The 20,424-nt window shown below is 38.4% G+C and overlaps 1 long non-coding RNA gene across 1 annotated transcript; it reads left to right on the top strand.

Annotated features, from left to right (window-relative positions):
* The first annotated feature begins 207 nt into the window (after positions 1 to 207).
* On the top strand, positions 208 to 14,171 carry LOC129269803 (uncharacterized). The gene is made up of 5 exons (XR_010294769.1): positions 208 to 345; positions 6,063 to 6,256; positions 7,512 to 8,294; positions 8,666 to 8,780; positions 12,686 to 14,171. It is a non-coding gene; the product is annotated as an uncharacterized LOC129269803 (long non-coding RNA).
* The last annotated feature ends 6,253 nt before the right edge of the window (positions 14,172 to 20,424 follow it).

The raw sequence follows: 20,424 nt of genomic DNA, 5'->3' as shown, positions 1-20,424 counted from the left end.
GCATACTATGAAGTACAAAAACGCACAATTTAATGGTGGTGGTAACTAATCATAATTATATTGCACCTCGCTATATGACAGGTCAGACTAGTCTAACGCCGAGGACATTGATGCGGGAATTAAGCAACTAACTCGGAAACAGAGATGTATTAGTATATATCTCTATATATGCTCGGAAACGACCTGGCGCAGATAATCTACCAGATTGAAGAGCGCCAACTTAACTCCAACACCAACCAACCGCGCATTTACTGTAGGCTTATGAGCTATATGATATGAGTATACGTCCGGCCAGTCCGTGGTGTCTTTGGACTACTTCAGCATAATCGGTTCAAGCCCAATGTTGTAAGTAAACCGAAGACAATGTTTATAGATCTATATTTTTATGTAACTAAATGAATGAAGCCAAAGATTGCACAAAAATTAAAATTAGGTGAAAGAATCAGTTTAGGGAGTTCATTGAATTTGAAATTGAATGATGTGCAAGCTAGCCAAGCCCCAAGCCATGGCAATGGCAATGCAACTGCAATGCAAGGCAAAAGCCAATAGCCAACGGCAATACAAAGCTTGCTATGTACTGTAGTATGTGCCACATGGCAAGCTCAGTGTTAGACCAAAAGCTTCAGTCTCTGTATTTTGGTTGTTCCGCTGAACTACGTTGGCTCCAATGGGGATGATAGTAAAATGTCAGAAATTGTTGAATAAATCCCCAGAAACGACGGTTATTCCTGTCTAGCTCAGTGTGTGATGAACGTACTATGACAAGAGTCCATAAAATACGGTCAGTGCGGTGTAGCCTATCATTTCATTTGTAACGTAAGACCTGATGATGTACTTTGGGGAGAGCTGCCGACTTTGTTACCTGCCTGGGACTTGTGGGGGACTTGGGGGGGGGGAGGAAGTGGGGCCGCCTTGCTTGGCTTGAGCCTGGCCCAGGGACCAGGGTGAATGCAGACCCGTGGCGTGAGTTGGGCATTAACATTGGGCATGTTGTTAGGGGGGGCAATCCCCTCCCCTATGCAGCCACGATAATTATCAGGACTTTATTAGACATCATCATCAGACGTACGTCACTGTAAACTAACGTACTTTTGATGTCCAGGTCCACTCATTCAAAGAACAAGGTTATGATATAACCTTGTTCTCTGTTTAATACTAGTTTAGTTTACTACTCCATGTGTGGTAAAATAAGGTTGGCAATGTTTGGCTTATTTTCTCTTTTTCTTTGGGACAAATGCTTAATTGCTTAACCCTTAAGTAAATTTGATTCTTTAAATTTTTATTCTTAATTAAAAATAGAGATTGAAAAATGACAATTGTCTTGCCATATTACTTTCCACCAATAGAGGGTGTATACAAATATATGCCCAAAATTCAAGTTTTCGAGCGCTCTGGTGAATACAAAAATTACTCCCAAGTTACTAATGAAAAATAGATTGCAACTGTATGGAAATAAGTATTTTTGGTCACAAAAGTGATATTTAATGATTTTTTAAATTGTGTGCTGTGTACAGCATTGGCATACCATAGTCCTACCTGTAGATTCCCCACAGGCAGGATGGTAATGAACCCTTGAGTGGTCCAGGTCAATCCTGCGTCCAGGATTGAACCTTATTCAATCTGATACGTTCTTATCATATTCTCTTGCCTTTTTGTTTTGTTGACATTTTGCTCAATTTTTGAGACAATATGCCCGATAGTGTCGTGATACTGATAGTGATAACTAAATAGTCTAGAGTCTAATTTATTGTACCAACAGCTGTTTGACCACTTTAGGGGGATCAAAGGGATGTCAGATCAGTGGCGTAACAGGCGGGGGGGCAGGGGGGGGCAAGTTGCCCCCCCTGGCGGATTTCACCGGGAAAATAAAAGAAAAACGGGAAAAAGAAAAAGGGAGGGAGAAAGAAAGGGAAAGGGGAAGGAAAGGAGGAAAAGGAAAGGGAAAGTGAAAAGAAAACGAAGTAAAAACTTTTTTTTTAATGGAAAAGGAAGGAAAGCGGGAAATTGTACGAAAGAAGAACATTTGAGAAAGAACAAATCATTCCGAAATAGGCCTATGTAATGCAATAGCACGGTGGGAAATAAATTAAAAGATGTCAAAATGGCAAACAATAGCGGGAAACGAAGGTAGAGAGTAATTAGTCAAAAGCTAAATTGGAAAACAAAGAAAAGGGACAAGAAAAAAAAAATAATAACACGACCTGGCTGCCGATGATTGAAATTAAAGAGCGGGAAGAAAGATGGACTGCATACAACATTGTGCTATAAGCTTGCTAAATTTTATGCAAATAAGCTACCGGGGCTTTGCCCCAGACCCCACGCAGTAGGGGCTCTTCATTTATAACCTTCAAATGACTCTATAACGCCCCCCGTTCAATCACGTTCAATCACTGGCATACAGATGGGGGGGGGGGTCTTGGTTCCACACCCAAGAGAACATAAAATAAATTATAGGAGACAACGTATAATGAAATGAATGAAAACAATGAAATGTGTTATTTGCTTAATATAATGGAAAAATCTATCACATAATTAGAATTTAATTTCAATAGGCAATTTTTTACAAATTTTTCCCACATTGCTAAGTTTTTGCCCCCTCAAAATATTTGGTTCATTACGCAACTGGGTTGAATAAATGTGTTGTGTAAAAGCTATATTCTGTATATGCCTGCGATTTGATTAAAATAGCGGCAATCTGCGAGGTTTAAATGGCTTTGATATCAAAAAGTTCCGGGGGCTCTGCCCCGGACCCCAACCGCGCAGCACTGCCGCGTATGGAAGGGTTGGGCCATGGCCCCAAAAAGTTCTACAAACAAGAACAAAAAAGGAGGATAGAAAAGCAAAGGAAAAGTGTTTAGGATATGATTTTATTTACTGAATATAATGTTAAAAAAATAGCTCAAAGTTAGATTCTCATGAAAAGGTGATTTTTTTCTCGCTCGCTTCGCTCGCTCGGGACTTATATAAAGCAGCTTTTTAGCACATGTGCTATACTACGCCCCTGTTTTTTTTTTCCTTTTTTTACTCTTCACGATACTGCCACAAAGAATCCTGTTCACAGTGGCGTACAGACCACAGAAAAGGAATCTAAAGAGAGAAGAGTGAAATATATTATTTTCTGGATATTATGTCAAAATTTATCACAAAATTGGATTTTTGTATTAAAAAGGTCAAAAATTTTGCTCGCTCGCTTCGCTCGCTCGCAACTTTTTTTAAAAGATAAATTCTGCCCGATCGGCAATATCTGGCCTTCTCAAAATAGTCGCCCCATAACACCATTACGCCTGTTCATACCAATATACCATGATATGACCGGGAAATTTTTGGCTCTTGCCCCCCCTGGCCACCGACCCCTGTTACGCCGCTGTGTCAGATGCGAAGTCTAGGAACCAGTTGGGAGGGAGACCATGTATTGTAAGGGAGTGTGACTGAGTGGTAGGCCTAGAGAGTATATAGGAGGGAGGTAATATACCACCTGCTACAGTAGGGAGATTTTGTTTAATTTGAGATGGATGAAATTATTGGATTTAGGGCATACCCTATGACTGAGACCAGTGGCCGACCGTGACCTGAAGGAGACAACGCATTGTAGGGGCGCTGTATTGTTTTTGAACAATGCTGTGCCCCTCCAATGTTTTGTCTCCTCCGGGTCACGGTCCGCCCCTGACTGAGACAATTTTGTCAAAGGTGTGAATTGCACCAAATCTCATGACTTCACTAAAATGTTAACACTGCACCCAAATTCATACGTGCAATTGAAAAATTAATTGAAAAAACAGATCGCGACCAGAGATCAGGGGATTACCAAGTGCTATTCAAACTTATGGTGACTGATGCCCTTTGCCAACATTAGGGACAAAAAATATCATGAGTGAATAAGAAAGAAGAAGAGACTGAGAAAAGAAAAAAGGTGAAGTATTTCTTCATTATCCAAGCCTATCACCAACTTAGATTTTTGTGTTAGAATGGCCAAAATATCGGCTTACTTTCTTCACTCTTTAAAATTTTGCCCTTATGCAATATCTGGCCCTCTAAAATTTTAAACTCATTACACCAGGCCTCCCCCCCCCCCCAAAAAAAAAAAAAAAAAAAAAAAAATGAATAATAGAAAATAATCCCATACTGAGAACAATATTTTGTGTTGGTAATCACCCCCCCCCCCACCTTGAACACAAATAGACACCCACATGTTCATATCTACTTGAGATATCTTGCATAGTGTGTACTGCCAAGCCCAGCGCACGCTATTCGATACAATTTTTTAATAAAATCACATATTGCATAAAATGTGGAAGTTCCAAGAAGTAAAATTATTTTATGTGAAGTTCGGCATAATGTAAGGAATAATAAAATTATTTTGCTTTGAGGCAAGCCCTATGGTCGGAGTAAAGTCCAAATTGGCTTCAAGTTGCAGCCGATCATGTCATTATAATATGGAATTGAATTTGTTTTTATTTCTACAGGGGATGAGAATCAAACTAGACTGAATAATGATTTCAGTAGTCCTACCACTAGTACTCTGAACACTAAGATTTATAAGAATGTTCGTATCAACTGTTATTACTATTTTTTTTTTAATTTGGATCGCAATAAATCACATAGTGTGCGCTGTATGCAATGATTGCATGCGTGGGGTATACTTCCTCCCCCCATGACTTGATACGACATGGTTCCTGGCTGCCAGAGATCAGGGGACTGCCCATGCTATTCAAAACAAACTGAGATCAATGTTATTTTTTCGTCCCATTTATAAAAATCATTTAAAACTTTATATGATGAAGAATTACATGTATATACATTAAAATGAGGATGGGACGTCATCACCTCGCTCATTTGCATACTGCCATTTTCATGCATATCACTGATTTATAAAACTGCTTAATTTAATGAACCTGTAAATTTATCTAGTTTACATCCAATTTTGATGAAATTGTTACTGTTATAACTTTTAGAATTCAAATCAACTTCGCACAGACTTTCCCTTTGAATGTAAGTAATAATAAGTGAATAATAATGATGTCCAACTCCAAGATAGTACTCAAGCAAGGAAATATTTACTAAAAAATGTCAGTATTATAGTTTATGTGAAATGATACAAGTTATTGCCAAATGTAAGACAAGTGAGACAGCGTTTTTCATTTAGCTACACTTGCGCAAGTTTATTTGAGGCAAGGGGAAGATTGGACAGTACGTAGAGCGCGCAATGAAACTCTCGGGAAGAGCGCTTTACAGCGTTGAGTAAGTAACAACCTTTTTTTACCTTTGCGTATCGCGATATGGTTGTGTACAAAACATAGAGGAATGGGTGAAGGAATAGACGATTTTTACGTTATATAATTTTTTTTTATTTAAACTTTTTTGGTAAAGGCTTTTTGGTAGTAAAACTAAAAAACGGGCATACATACGTATGCATGCAGCTAGCCCGGCGGCACAGGCGCCGGGTGCGCAAGCGCAGATGCGATGGTCGGACAGCGCTCTGCGGCCGCTTTTCACCAAAATTGCGGCTCATTGTAGCAGGTCAATACGGCTGGAACGTGCTAACGGAAAATATGCAAAGCTTTGGAGCGGATTTCTTCTTTTTTCTCGATAAGAAGAAAATGCTATGCTTTGGAGCGGCTTTCTTTGTTCTTTTTTCAATAAGACAAAAATGCTATGCCTTGGAACGGAAATTTAATTGAGTGTAAAAATGGGGGTCCCCTCCACGGCACATACCCACTATGCATTATATACTGAGTGCCCCCCCCCCCCCCGGTGGGCGCCCTACCCCATGAGCATTAATCGAGCATTTCAAAAAATCACCAAAGTGTCCGATCTTCCCCTTGTAGTATCTTTCTTTGAGGTTCTTTAAATCACAATGACATAAGGTACATACATTACCGGTATGTGCATTCAGTATAGGACATGAGCGGAATAGTTGTGCAAGATATTTACATCACAATGGCCTTCCATTTGTGCAATGCATATTTGTTACCTCTTACAAATGCAAGTACATGAAATGTAACTGTGGAGGCCCTATATGCAAATATTTATTATTGTCTGTCTGTGTAATTCTTATGCTGCAGATTTGTGTGCATCATATAATAACAAGGAATTCTGCACTACTGAGTCATATGTTTGAGGTCATGGGCAGTTTTAACATTACATTAGCAATGACCACAATTGAGTACAAGGCACAAGCTGAGAAAAGAAATCATGTCTGATCCAGGCGCCACGTCAACCGCAGAATTTTAATAGCAGAAAGGTGTTCTCAAACAAGGTAACATTCAACATGTTTTCTTTTCCTGATATAACTGCATGTTGAACTTCATAAAGTGATTTCAAATATATGATTTTAGTGATAGCCAGGTATGTTCGAAACAATATTTAAAACGATTGGAACCTTTTAAAATGGCTTACTGAAGTTTGCCAATGCCTAATACCAATTAAATCAAAAGGAAAGGACTGCTCCTGTCAGAAGTTTATAGCATATCACTGCTTTAGAATGTGCAAGGCAAGAACCCTATAGGTAAAGGTCTAAATGGGGATTTGGGAGCAGTGAAAGAGAGTTTTTTCTTGTAAATGAAAAGTGCATTCAGTTTTTAAAATGAAATTTATTAGGGGCCCGTTATAAATGTAGGTTATCAATAATACACAAGATTATGATAGTTGCTATAGCCTATGGCAAAATTACCAGTTACCATTGTTGTAAGTCTCTATGAAATTGGCACAAGGATTTAGAAAGATTCTTGAAAGTATAAAGGCCAAGTCTACCACAACAAGAAAAAAGGAAATTTCGTCTTTCCTGCACAGCAGAAGGTTGAAAATAACATCTAAATTAAAGTCAAATTCAGTGATCAGAAAGCTGAAATGTCATAAAAAAGTTATGTAAAATACATATCTTTTAATTTTACATTTTTGTATGCATGCCCACATGAATGCATGACTGCGTTTGATACTGTATTTAACAACAATATGCAATATAACAAAATAAATGTGCTAAAATTTAATGAATTTCAAACATTGTAACTCTTTCGAGACACCATAAAGTCAGCAGGCCCGCAGCCCGACATCGACAGTGCATGCGCATGGATTCAGCTGTACACTGTACCTGTACATGTTATAGGTGCTGTACTGGGACTCTTGACCATGTCAGCCTGCTCATTATATGTGACCACTGGTTGGTCATCATGTGAATAGGTCAACAACAAAAATTGTGATTTTTGATCATCCCAGAACTATTTGAATGTTTACCCTGACCAACAACCAAATTGCAAAAAAGATATTCGTCCCATGCCTAATCTGAGTTGTTTGCAATGTCAGCATTGCTGCTATATTGAATCATGTAATGCAGGCGAGGTTGCCACTGAGAAGCATTTACACTCATTTTGGCATACCTGGTATGTGGATTGACAATGCAATTCTAAGTTGGTATGAAAGTAATGGGTTTCTAGATTTAATATAATTTTTGTAACAACAACATCTGCTCCATGGTGACTGATTCTTATTTGATTTTTTCCTCCTTGTTTATACAGGCAAATAATCAGCTTTTGGATACGTCCATGTCGAGTGCCCTTTGACAGAAGGAATGTGATAATACCGTATGGGTACTAGTATTCAACCCGGCATAATTCAAAGATTTTGACATATTCCCCTAAATATTTAGAAATAGGGAATTTATCTTAATTTCACACCTTTATTTCCAGGGTAATCTGTTGTCGATATTTTCTTTGTCAATCTGTCGACTGTATGCGCGGAGGATCGAATTATGCGGCGATGGCCTTTTGCACTGAATGGTACTAGTATTCAACCTAGTGAGGATTGATAGCAAATCTCAGAAGGGTTTAGATTGCTAAATTAGATCAATCATCTATGTAAATCTCTGGCTTCTATTAATTCCGTTTGGTCTCATCTCAAATGGTCTAGTCCATAGTCGGATGGGACAAGGGCAGATTGAGAGATAGGGCCATCTTTCATCGCTAGGTTGAATACTAGTGCCGACGGGTTGAATACTAGTACCAAAATCCGTCGCCGTATAATTCGATCGCCCGCGCACACAGTCAAGTGGTTGAAGAAAAAAATAACGGAAAAAGAATAACCAGCATTTGCTCTTGGAAATAAGACGGGTCTGAAATTCAGGTAAATTCTATATTTCTATATATTTAAGGAAACTCTCCAAACGGGTTGAATACTAGTGCCCTTACGGTACATTCAAAACATCAATTAGGGTCCTACATGTATATTGGATAACATGAATGAGCCAATCAATGACTGGACTTATTTTGAATATCTTGATACCATCATGCTGAAATCAAAAGGTAAAATTTTGACCTAAGTTTCAATTGAGAAATAAAGTCACACAAGAAAAAATACTAAACTCTCAAATGAAATCTTGACTTAGAAATTATTGTACTAGAATTTTTTTGAAGAAATAATCCAAAAGTATTTCCTGATCTGAAATATTCCATGAAAATACAAATTTTGTAGAAATTTTTCAATAATTAACTTTTTATGCAATGATTTGAGATGTGACACCATCATGTTCCTATGTTTATTTTTTTCAGCTATTTAGTGCTTTTTATGGTGGACATGAATTATACATGTGTTGATTAATTCTTTATCATCGTTTATATCATCATGTATTTTCAGCGTTTCAGGCAGATAAACAATTTTCTGTTTCATTTGTTAGGACCTTTATGTAAGCATGAGTGGTAACCGCAAAGACAGCTAATGACGATGAACTGGAGAAGTGGGAGCAGATGGAAATTTCCGCAGGTCAGGCTGTCACCAAGGCTGCTGCTCAGGTAATACCTCGGTCAGAATTTGCTCTACGGCGGCCGTATTGTGAGCCAAAAACAGCCGTTTTAACATAATTGGTATCAGCTACATAAAGGTGGTTTGAATAAAAATTAATAAAACGGCTGTTTTCGACTCGCCGTACAGCTGCCATAGAGGAAATGTGACCGAGGTATAAACATATAGCAATCATTTCATGATGCAAGTAGTGATTTTCACAGATTATTGTCATAGTTCACTGAAATCCTCACAAACTTATTGTCTCGGAACAAATTTGCCATTGCAAATCGTTCTCATTACAATCCTAAAAACTAGTACTGGAAACCGGTTCAGGAAACCAGTTTGGAAGATCGCTTTGCTAGCGTTCCCATTTGATCACCCAAAAGTGGTTTTCAAACCCACGCCAGGCCGCTAAACGGAAAGCGATCTTGTTGCTGTGGGTATGCTCTCAGTTTTGCGCAATATTTGAAAGCGTAGCATAGGAATTCTATACACGACATTTGCGAAGATTGCTTCCCGGAAGAATGGTTGTGTCCTCACTTGCGCCAAAACCAGTTTAACGAGGGAAAGCGATCTTGAAAACTACATCGCGAGGTGGTTTTCGGAATCGGTTTGGAAGATTGCTTCTGAGACTGCTTTGACCGTTCTCATTACACATTTAACTTGTTTCCACTAAACTAGTTTTAGTACAGTAGTGAGAACGGTGTCCTAGTTTCCACTATAGGCAAAAAAAAAAACTGAGGCTCTTTCGGGTTAATAATGTAAGCCATTAATATTGGCCAATGTTGACAATGGGTAGATGTTTGTTTGCTGATTCATATTTGTCTCACCTGCAAAGCAGAATGAGAATGGCTTATCTGACCGTTGGCAGCGTCAACATTGTTGTTTAATATCACAAATAGTATTAAATGAAAAATAGGTTTGCTTCTTGATAATAGTCAACGTCAAAGGTCATTTATGGTTAAAGGACTTTCTTTTATTATCAAATTAATGTTACTTTTCTCTTTTTGAAAAATCATTCATGTTATAACTGAACTAATTTGACGGCGGCGGCGTCAACACTAAATCTTAACCAAAGGTTAAGTTTTTGAAATGACAGCGTAACTTAGAAAGTATAAGGACCTAGTTCATGAAACTTGGCCTTAAGGTTGATCAAGTATTACTGAACATCCTGTCTTAGTTTCAGGTCACATGACTAAGGTCAAAGGTCATTTAGGGTCAATGAACCATGTTGGAGGAATCAACATCAAAATCTTAACCTAAGGTTAAGTTTTTGAAATGTCATCATAACTTAGAAAATACATGGAAGAAAATATATGGACCAAGTTCATGAAACTTGGACATAAGATTAATCAAGTTTTACTAAACATCCTGCTTGAGTTTCATATCACATGACCAAGGTCATTTAGGGTCATGGAGCTTTGGCCAAATTGGGGGTATCTGTTGAATTACCATCATAACTTTGAAAGTTTATGGATCTGATTCATGAAACTTGGACATAATAGTAATCAAGTATCACTGAGCATCCTGTGCAAGTTTCAGGTCACATGATCAAAGGTCATTTCGGGTCAATGAACTTTGGCCAAGTTGGGGGGTGGTATTTGTTGAATTACCGTCATAACTTTAAAAGTTTGTTGGTCTAGTTCATAAAACTTGGACATAAGAGTAATCAAGTAGATCACTGAACATCATGTGTGAATTTCAGGTCACATGACCAACGTCAAAGGTCAATGAACTTTGGCCATAATGGGGGTATCTGTAGAATTACCATCATAACTTCGAAAGTTTATGGATCTGATTCATGAAACTTCGACATAAGAGTAATCAAGTATCTTTGAACATCCTGTTGAACATCTAAGTTTCAGGTCACATGACCAAGGTCAAAGGTCATTTAAGGTCAATGAACTATGGCCATGTTGGGGGTATTTGTTGAATTACCATCATATCCGTGTAAGTGTTTTGGTCTAGTTCATAAAACGTGGACATAAGAGTAACCAAGTATTACTGAACATCTTGTGCGAGTTTCAGGTCACATGACGAAAGTCAAAGGTCATTTTAGGTCATTGAACTTCGGCCATTTTAGAGGTAATTATTAGATATCTGTCATGACTTTCAAAGTCAATAGATGTGGATATAGAGGTAATCAAGTATCACTGACAAGTTTTAGGTCACATGATCAAGGTCAGATATCAATGAACGTAGCACTGTATCATTACATGAATGGCGTTTTTTTGTGAATAATTATTTTATAGTAGTTTTCAAAGTCAGCATTGCTGCTATATTGAAGCGCGTGATGCAGATGAGACAGGCAGAGGCATTCCACTTGTTTAAAGTCGGCATTGTTGCTGCTATTTTATGCATAATGCAGCTGAGACTTCCAGAGACATTCCACTTATTTAACGTTTTCTGTTTTCTTTTCCCCCTTTCTGTTTCCCTTCCTTTGTTTCCCTTTCTTTTGCCATTCTCTCTCTGTCTTCCCCCCCCCCCCCCCGTTTCTTCCTTTCCCTAATATTCCTGCTCTTTTTCCAAGGCCTTCTTTTTCTTTCCATTTGCCTACTTTTCTTTCTGTTTTTCTGTTCCCCTTCCTTTTCTTCCCCTCCTTTCCCTTTTTCCCTTTCCATTTTGTTCCCCTCTTTCTTTCCCTTAAAGGGGAAGTTCACCCGGAAGAAAAGTTTGTTGTAAAAATAGCAGAAAAAATAATTATATATATTGGTGAAGGCTTGAGGAAAATGCATGAAAGATTAAAGAAGTTATTAAAATTTTTATTTTGGATTGTGACGTCGTAAACAATGCAAGCAGCTGCCCCATATGTTATGTAATATAAAGTGCAGAAATTTCAATTTTTTGATGGTTCGTTTTGACTTATTTTTTTCTCTTTAGGAATAGGTGTGAAATGATTTGTCTTTTGATATACTTAATGTACAGTAATTCATTTTTCTGAGAAAATGGCATTTAATTGAATTTTTACCATTCGATATGTATACATTACGTCTTACCCCCGTTTGGGAACGGACCGCAGTTCGGATTGCAAACTGCGGTATTTCACCCCATTTTGCGTTTGAAAATCTAAAACATCATTTCCAAGCCCTGGGGGTCGTTTCATAAAGCTGTTCGTAAGTTAAGAGCGACTTTAACAACGACTGGTGATCATCGCCAATTGTACCATTTACCACAAGACATGATCACCAGTCGCTCTTAACTTACGAACAGCTTTATGAAACACCCGCGCGCCTGATCAACCCCGCTTGGCCAGGTAATCCCCACAGGCCAGATTATGAGTGTTGAGCCAAGGACGAAATGATAACAACAGCTGTGCTATTACGTAAGTCTTCTCTGCCTGTAGAAGGACCTTCGGAATTAAATTATTGTATTCGATATTTAATCACGTTTTCAAAGGCATATTGTATTCAGAAATTCAATGCTAGCCCATTTTCAATTTCGAACAAAGAAAATCAACCTCGAAATAAGGAAAGTAAGTGAATAAAAAATGGCGACATGTTTTCCCGGACCGCACTCGGGCTGTTGTGTTATCTTCGGACCGAGGTCAAGAAACAGGTGTTTTGATACTTACATTGCATGCCTGGGGCAGTAGGGTTTTCGTACTTGGAGAAGAGGGGTATAGTGTTATCAAACGGAGCTCTTTCGTCATGAGGAAAGCTGCTCGCATATGCCGTCACAAGTCAAATAATCAAAATTTTAATAACTTTTCCCTTCTTTGGTGGATTTTTCTCTAATCTTTGGCAATATTTGTTATTATTTCTGCTACTTTTACAATACACTGTCAGGGTGAACTTCCCCTTTAAGTCAGTTATTTTGTTAGGTGCCTGAGAAACAGAATATGTGTATATATATAAGAATGTTCATCTTTTTTCTTTCTTTTTTTTTGTCTTCTGTTTTGTTTTTCCATGAGCAGAAGAGTTAATCCGGTGTCGACCAAGACTTCTATCCCATTGAATACATTAATGGATGATCCTGAGCAGCAACTGGGTGAGGAATGGAGTTTTCGTCCGGAGGCAATAGCAGGTCAGGTGGAGAGGAGAATGTTGCTTGGAAGGCATCCGCTTGTGGTTCTCTTAAAGTGAGATGAGGTATGACTTCATTGTTGGTCATTTCGATTTCCCCTGGAGAGGACCCATGCAGTTTGACCGTGAAAAGGAAGAGAGTGTGGCCAGGGATGTGAACAGTGGACTTCAGGCGCCTAATACACCATGCTAATACTATTTTTGGGAAGTCCACCCGATGCAGCTTCATCATCATAGATGATCAAGGATCCAGCTGATCATCCTGCAAGCCGGCTGGAACCCAGGGGACCTTACGTTACTTGACGCGAATGTTCCCAACGACGATCAATGCTCCGATAGCATGTGATGGAAAAATTGGTCACAGAATCAGTGCATTTTATACCTTCCATGCATGTGGCAATGCTAATTTTATATTATTCATATAAAATAATGTAAAGAACAAGGTTAAATAGAAGGCAGGGTCGGATCCATCTTTTGTCAATAAGGGGAGGGGGATGGGGGTGATATTTTATCCTCATTTTCCCTGAAGCATAAGTAGTTGCAATTTATAGGGCACCAAGGGGGTATAAAGAATGGAGAGATATGTATCAAATGTTGTGACAAACTCTAAAAATAAAGGGACTAGAGTGACTATCTTGACAGTTTCTGAACTTTCAGTGGTGAAACCAAAGGATTTTATGCACAGTTTGGTGAGTTTCAATCTGAAAATGTAACTTTCCAAATTTTTTCCCTTTACTTGAGATGGGGGGTTGGGGTGCAGGGGCAACTGCCCTTCTTGTTTGCAATGCTGTTTATGACCATGAAGGTAACCCCAACTCTCTCTTACCTCATAAACGTATATTTTGGGGCAGGCGGTGACTTGATCAAATGAACAAGATACCAGTATCTGAGTATTGAAGCAAAATATTTTTTAATAATAAAAGAAAATGCATTTCTTCACAAAATTTGTATTTCAAAATAGTATAAACCTAAAGGTAAACTGATATTGTGGCACCAAGTTGGTGTGTTTAGAAAATGAATTTCCGCTTGAACATACATTTTAGAAAATATTTTGAATTGATAAATTTTTTGGAGCACCCTGCATATTTAGGGACCACATGCACTGACAAGATATGAAGGTTTTAAGTTTGGTAGAGGCGGGGTTCCCCCCCCCCCATATCCATATACTGGTACCTTGTTGGTTTGATGAAAAGTACTGTGTAGTAGAATGATCCTACCCTTCCTGCTCTCACTGGCTGTGCTGTGGACTTACTAGCTTAGCTATTGCTTTGTTTTCTTTATAGCCTTCAGAATGATACAACTCTGTAGAAAACTAGAATGTTGTATGCAGGGGCAGATCCAGGATTTTTCGAAGGGGGGGGGGGGCACATTTTCCCCAAGGAAAAAAAAAACAAATAGAAAGGTCTTCACTTTCAAAGGGGGGGGGGGCACACTTCTGTTTTAACAGCATTTTTACATTACAAATTTTAATTGTGCCTCTCTAAGTGGGGAAGGGGGGCACAGGTCAGCTGTGCACCCCCGGATCAGCCAGTGATTGTAAGTGAAACAAAAACAGAAGCATTTGGCTAAAAGAGAGATGAATTAAGTGAAACGTATTATTTTCTACTACATCTTGTTTTTCATGTTTGGGGGTTATAGGGGTGGGGCGAAAATACATTGTGTACGTCCACCTTTTAGGTCGGGCTTACATCCCCAGCCCCCTCCTGTTCTTGGCACCCATGCTTACTCCATAGGGAAAATTTGCATCATTAAGACAATTAACTTATTTTTAAAAGTACATGTACTCCCATGCCTCATATCTTTATGAGAATATATTTCTTAACCCTTACTTGGTCATTGGCTAGGGGGCTTCAAGGCTCCCCCTGCCTCACCATGCTTTGCACAATAAGTTCAAATTGTGAGAATAATTGATTTTTTTAAGGTCTTGCGCACCTTTTGATACCAAATTTTTAACGCCCGGTATGTGGTTCCAAAGTTAGGTAACATATCGTAAATGTATGTGAGACCAAAACTTGCTCAAACTTGATTTCATCATTTCAAGCTAATTTTTTGTGCCAAAATTCTTAAATGTATTATTACTTTTACTTTCATTGAAATCAATTGTTTTTATTTTTATGATCCAAATAGTGTCTAACAATTTCCATTGAAGAAACAAGGAAACAAAATTTAGAAGAAAGAAATACATTGAAAATTCCTGAAACAATAAGATACAAAGGAAATTACTTTTAATTTTCCATACAAGATTTACATAGAAGGCCTCAAAAGGGTTTCTGGACCCCAAATGTTGACAGTTCAATATTTATTTCTTACTTTAGAGCAATATTCTTAATTCATTCCTAAAATATGCATGAATAAGTATATATAATCAATGTAATTCATTGAAAAAATACTATGTTTGCATTTTTTTTTCAATGCCATGGACAACGATTCGGGGAGGGGGGGGGGGCTTTGGAGACCCCTCCTGGCTTTATGAACTACCAAAATAGCCCAGCCAAGTTAGGGTTAATTTGGATGCCAAGATGCTATTGGCAAATGGTTACATATTAAGAATTCTCATAGCGCTGAATGTATCTTATTTAACATTTGTACATAACTGTGTGTAGTGATTTACCTCGGGGGGGGGGGGGGGGGGGCGGTGGCGTATACTGCTTTCACTAAATTCTTGATTATAGAGTGTAATCTGTAATAACTTTCAGAAATGAAATAAATGAACAAATGAGTGAATGAATGAGTGGATGGATGGGTGGGTGGGTTGATGGATGGATGTGGATTTTGGCTATTTGTATTTATTCTTGTACTGGTTTCATCAAAAAACTTTCCCACTCTAACCCCCCCCCCCCCTTCCCTCTCTCTCTCTTGGTATATCTCCCTTCAAAGTTAATGTATTTTTATCACCAACTATGTAATTCTTAATTTCCTTCTATATCATGTAAGATTTCTATCTTCTTAACTCTTATCATTTGCATTTATCATTTCAACACATTCCTCAGATTCCCAACTTTTTTATCGACACATTACAACCCCTATCCCCTTCTCTTTCTCTTTACAGATGATCATTCCTCTTGTCTACCCTCATAGATAATCTGTCATTCATTTTTATTATATCTGTAATGATTTTTTCATTCAAACTTCATTCTTTTATCCTAAAAAAACAAACTTACCCATCTCCACTTTTTGCTTGCTAGTTATCTGAAATGCCCTCATGTATATCTCATCACCTTTTTAAGCATTATGCATTTTTACTTCATAAATCCTTCACCTTTCCTTGATCACCTTCATACATTACAACTATTCTCACTCTATTGATGTTAGTCTTTAATTCTAGATCCATCCAACTTCACCCATGACTCTGTCACCCCTGCCCCCCCCCCCCCCCATCAAACAATATCTCATCACCTTTCTAATTCATTTAGTGGTATGTACTTTAACTTCAGTGATCCTTCACCTCTCCTTGCTCACCTTCATACATTACAACTATTCTCACCCTATTGATGTTAGTCTTTAACTCTAGCACAATCGCATACAACTTCACCCATGACTCTGCCCCCCCCCCCCTATCAAGCAATATCTCATCACCTTTCTGATTCATTAAGTGTTATGCATTTTAACTTCAGTGATCCTTCACCTCTCCATGATCATCTTGATACATTACAACTATTCTCATCCTATTGATGTTGGTCTCTAGTTCCAACTACACCCATGACTCTGTAACCCCCCCCTCCCCCCTTATGAAACAACATCTCATCACCTTTCTAATTCATTTAGCGTTATGCATTTAACTTCAGTGATCCTTCACCTCTCCTTGCTCACCTTCATACATTACAACTATTCTCACCCTATTGATGTTAGTCTTTAACTCTAGCACAATCGCATACAACTTCACCCATGACTCTGTCACCCCTGCCCCCCCCCCCCCCTATCAAGCAATATCTCATCACCTTTCTGATTCATTAAGTGTTATGCATTTTAACTTCAGTGATCCTTCACCTCTCCATGATCATCTTGATACATTACAACTATTCTCATCCTATTGATGTTGGTCTCTAGTTCCAACTACACCCATGACTCTGTAACCCCCCCCCCCTCCCCCCTTATGAAACAACATCTCATCACCTTTCTAATTCATTTAGCGTTATGCATTTAACTTCAGTGATCCTTCACCTCTCCTTGATCACCTTCATACATTACAACTATTCTCACCCTATTGATGTTGGTCTTTAGCTCTAGCTCAATCGCATACAATTTCACCTATGACTCTGTCACCCCCCCCCCCCTTCCCCTTCATCAAACAATATCTCATCATCCGACCTACTTTCTTTACTTTATGATGACACTTCTTATTTCCTTTTATTTTCTCACTCCCACCTCTTTCTCATTCCCACTCTCTTTCTGTCTCTTCCCTCTCTCTTTTCCTTTGTCTCTCTTCTATCCTCTATTCTACAATCCTGTCTACCTTCTCCATGATGACCCTTTCCTCTTTTTCTCTCTCTAACACCCACTTCTTTCTCATTTAACTCTCTCATCACTTCTACTTTCTCTATGATGACACTTTCTATTTCCCTTTTATTTTCTCTCCCTCACTGCCACCCTTCTCATTCCTCATCTGTCCTTTCTCGCTCTCCTGACACCATCTTTCATTTTGCCTTTCTCCCTCTCTTGCCCCCACTTTCTCTATCCCCCTTCTATCCTTGCCCTCTCTGAAGGGACTTTCACACTTGGTTGTGCGACTGTTTGATTACAATAATTGTTGCACATGATAGCAATGCGCACAGTCGAGCAACCACTTTTGAAAGCTCCTTTATGTAGATTCTACCCTTGGAAACGAGAGTAAATTTCATGAAATGCAAGTTATTAAACCTGATCCAACAATAATTTCTGCAGCAGAATTGAAAAATTTCAAATTATCCTCGGTTCAAAAACTCCTGATAGATGTGAGACACATTTGAAAACTAAACTTTAACCAGCATGGCATTGCCAATATGAGGTATAAAATTTCTTTGTAATATCCATATTCTTTTATGCATTGTCTCTTGAAACATTGACGATTAGTATTCCAAAATACCAATCAAGTTTATGAAAAATCTGAATCATTCTTAAAATCAAAATCTAAATATTTTCATTTTCAGAAGTTTACTCTTGTAGAAGCCCCTACTTTTTTCAGTACTTGAAATGTTGCAAAGTTGATTGTTCTTGACGTATTCATTTATACATAAACATTTTACTTCATGATTTTTCTTTTGCATCATGGAAAAACTTTGTGCTAGACCATATTTACTTCCATTTGAATGGATATTGAAATATTTCATTGGAAAATAGCATAACACTTGGCATTATAAACCATATTTTATGAAAGGAGAAAAAGCTTGTCATCAATTTCAATCCATTTTGCAACATTTTATCAGGTATGAAATCTGGATGGGAGTGGGGCAGAATGGCCGAGTGTTGCACATCTACAATGAAATAATTTATTTTAGAACCACGTAAAAATGAATTCAGTGGATATTATGGATAACATTTCATTCAAAAGAATAGACTGGCAATATGAACTTTGTGAATGTGCAATGCTCAGTTGTGGGGGGGGTGGTCAAGGGGTGTTAAATATAAGGCCTTAAAAAAATTGTTGCCCTCATAAGCCCCAAATTGGAGAGGTGCATTGTTTGGTCGGTTTTTTCTCTCCCCCCCCCCCCCCTTTTTATACTTTGCTGCTGTGCAGAAAACCACGCATTAAAATATGTTGTGGAAGTGCAAATTAATTTTTTTTACCAGTGAATACAAATTTGAGCAAATTCTTTACCAATCTCTATTATTGGGTCAGGTATATGAGGGCAACAGTTTTTTTTTAATGCCTAACTTGCTGCAAGCCAAAATGTGACAATCTTGCCCGGGGGGGGTGGGGTGGGGGCCACTTCCATTGACGAGTGGATACCATGCGCGACCCCCAAAAAAAGGAACGTAACATAATAAGGGTGTCAAAAACACTAAAATGAAAAAAGGGTAACTATTTCGTTAGGAAAGCTATACGTGTTTAGGGTCAAATTTGAGGGGGTATGAAAATTAAGTTTTATAAAGGGTATACTTGTTGCCCCAACACTACGTGTTTAGAGTCCGATTTGCGCGAGATAGGGCCGTAATAAACCCAATATGTAGGTAAAGGTAAAACTGATGTCCGTGTAATAAATATCACTGTACTTGTTTAGGGGGTCAATTCAGGGAATACTTGCAAAGAGTACCATTTTGTTTCCAATAGTTAAGGGTAGGGTTTCACACGCCAATACTTGTAAAGGGGTGCATTTTCAGAATATGGAAAATACATGTTTAGGGTGCTTTTTGAGACCCCATGGTCGTGCATGGTATCCACTCGTCAATGGAAGTGCCCCCCCCCCCCCCACCCGGGCATTCTTGAAAGCACTGTCTAAGCTTGAATAATCATGGGTTTCCAAATATCTGCATGCTTTAATATTGTGTTCAGTGCAAAAAAGGTCATCCAAATCATTAGGCAAATGAGAGGCATTAATTAGTGAAAATTTCAGCTTGACCTTTGTCAAAACTCCCCCCAAATGGAAAAGTATGGGGAGGAAATTTGGATGACCGACACATTACATAGTACCCATGACAAACCTAAAAACTGGAGCTTTCAGGAATTGTCACTTTTTTTGCACTGAACAATATTTAGGCATGCAGATATTTGGAAAACCATGATTATTCAAGCTTAGACAGTGCTTTCAAGAATGTCACATTTTGGCTTGCAGCAAGTTCGGATGGGAGGGGGGTATTAGGGGATCAATTTAATAAGGGGGGATAAAAAGGATAAAGGGGTGGGGAGACCACAATGGATAATTAAAAGGCAGGATAAACAGTATACAGGTACACATTTCTTCTTCATTTTTAAGGTTTAATTGGCATATTCTCAAACAAAAAAGGTTTTAAAAAAAAACGACCAGCAGCACAGAAAATTCATCCAAGTCTTCATACCATGGCAGCTAACCTCTTGATCCAATGGAGTTGACCCCTTCACTCACAAAGTGACCTTCATCCTGATCCAAGCTGGGGTCTCCCAAACAAAACCACTCAATATGTGACATCATTACAAGAGTTCTATTTTAAAGCATGCAGGGTGGGGCACTGGACACTGTCATGCATGACATACAGCATCTGTTATGTATGTGCTTTATTTTCAATGATACTTTGTGTAGCCATGAGTTTCTTATCTTTATTTTCTTATCTTGATTTTGAATACAATAAATTCTTTTCTTTATGTACCAAATCAATCTGTTGATCTCCTTTGTAATCTCTTTATTCATCCGTGAACAAAGCCGACACCCCCATTTCCTTTAATCTGCTCCTTTTCTCAATACCATCTCCCCTTCCCCTCTTTCCTCCACCTTTCTACAGGTTTACCAGTTAATCCACTAATTGTGATCTCTCTCCATACCTCCCTGTACTATCTATCACTTTACTGCCAATCTATCATTTCCCATAATTTTAACATTTATTACCCATGACTGATATTAAAATGTTTTAATTTGGTTTTTTTTGTGTGTGTGTGGGGGGGCTTTTTCTTTAGGGGGAGGAGGGTGGAGCTTTTTTTAATATCAAAATGTTCTAGATTTCATTATTTTGTGTTTTTGGT

Source organism: Lytechinus pictus, chromosome 10 (genome assembly GCF_037042905.1).
Source record: "Lytechinus pictus isolate F3 Inbred chromosome 10, Lp3.0, whole genome shotgun sequence".
NCBI lineage: Eukaryota > Metazoa > Echinodermata > Echinoidea > Temnopleuroida > Toxopneustidae > Lytechinus > Lytechinus pictus.
This window is presented reverse-complemented; position numbering and strand designations above follow the sequence as displayed.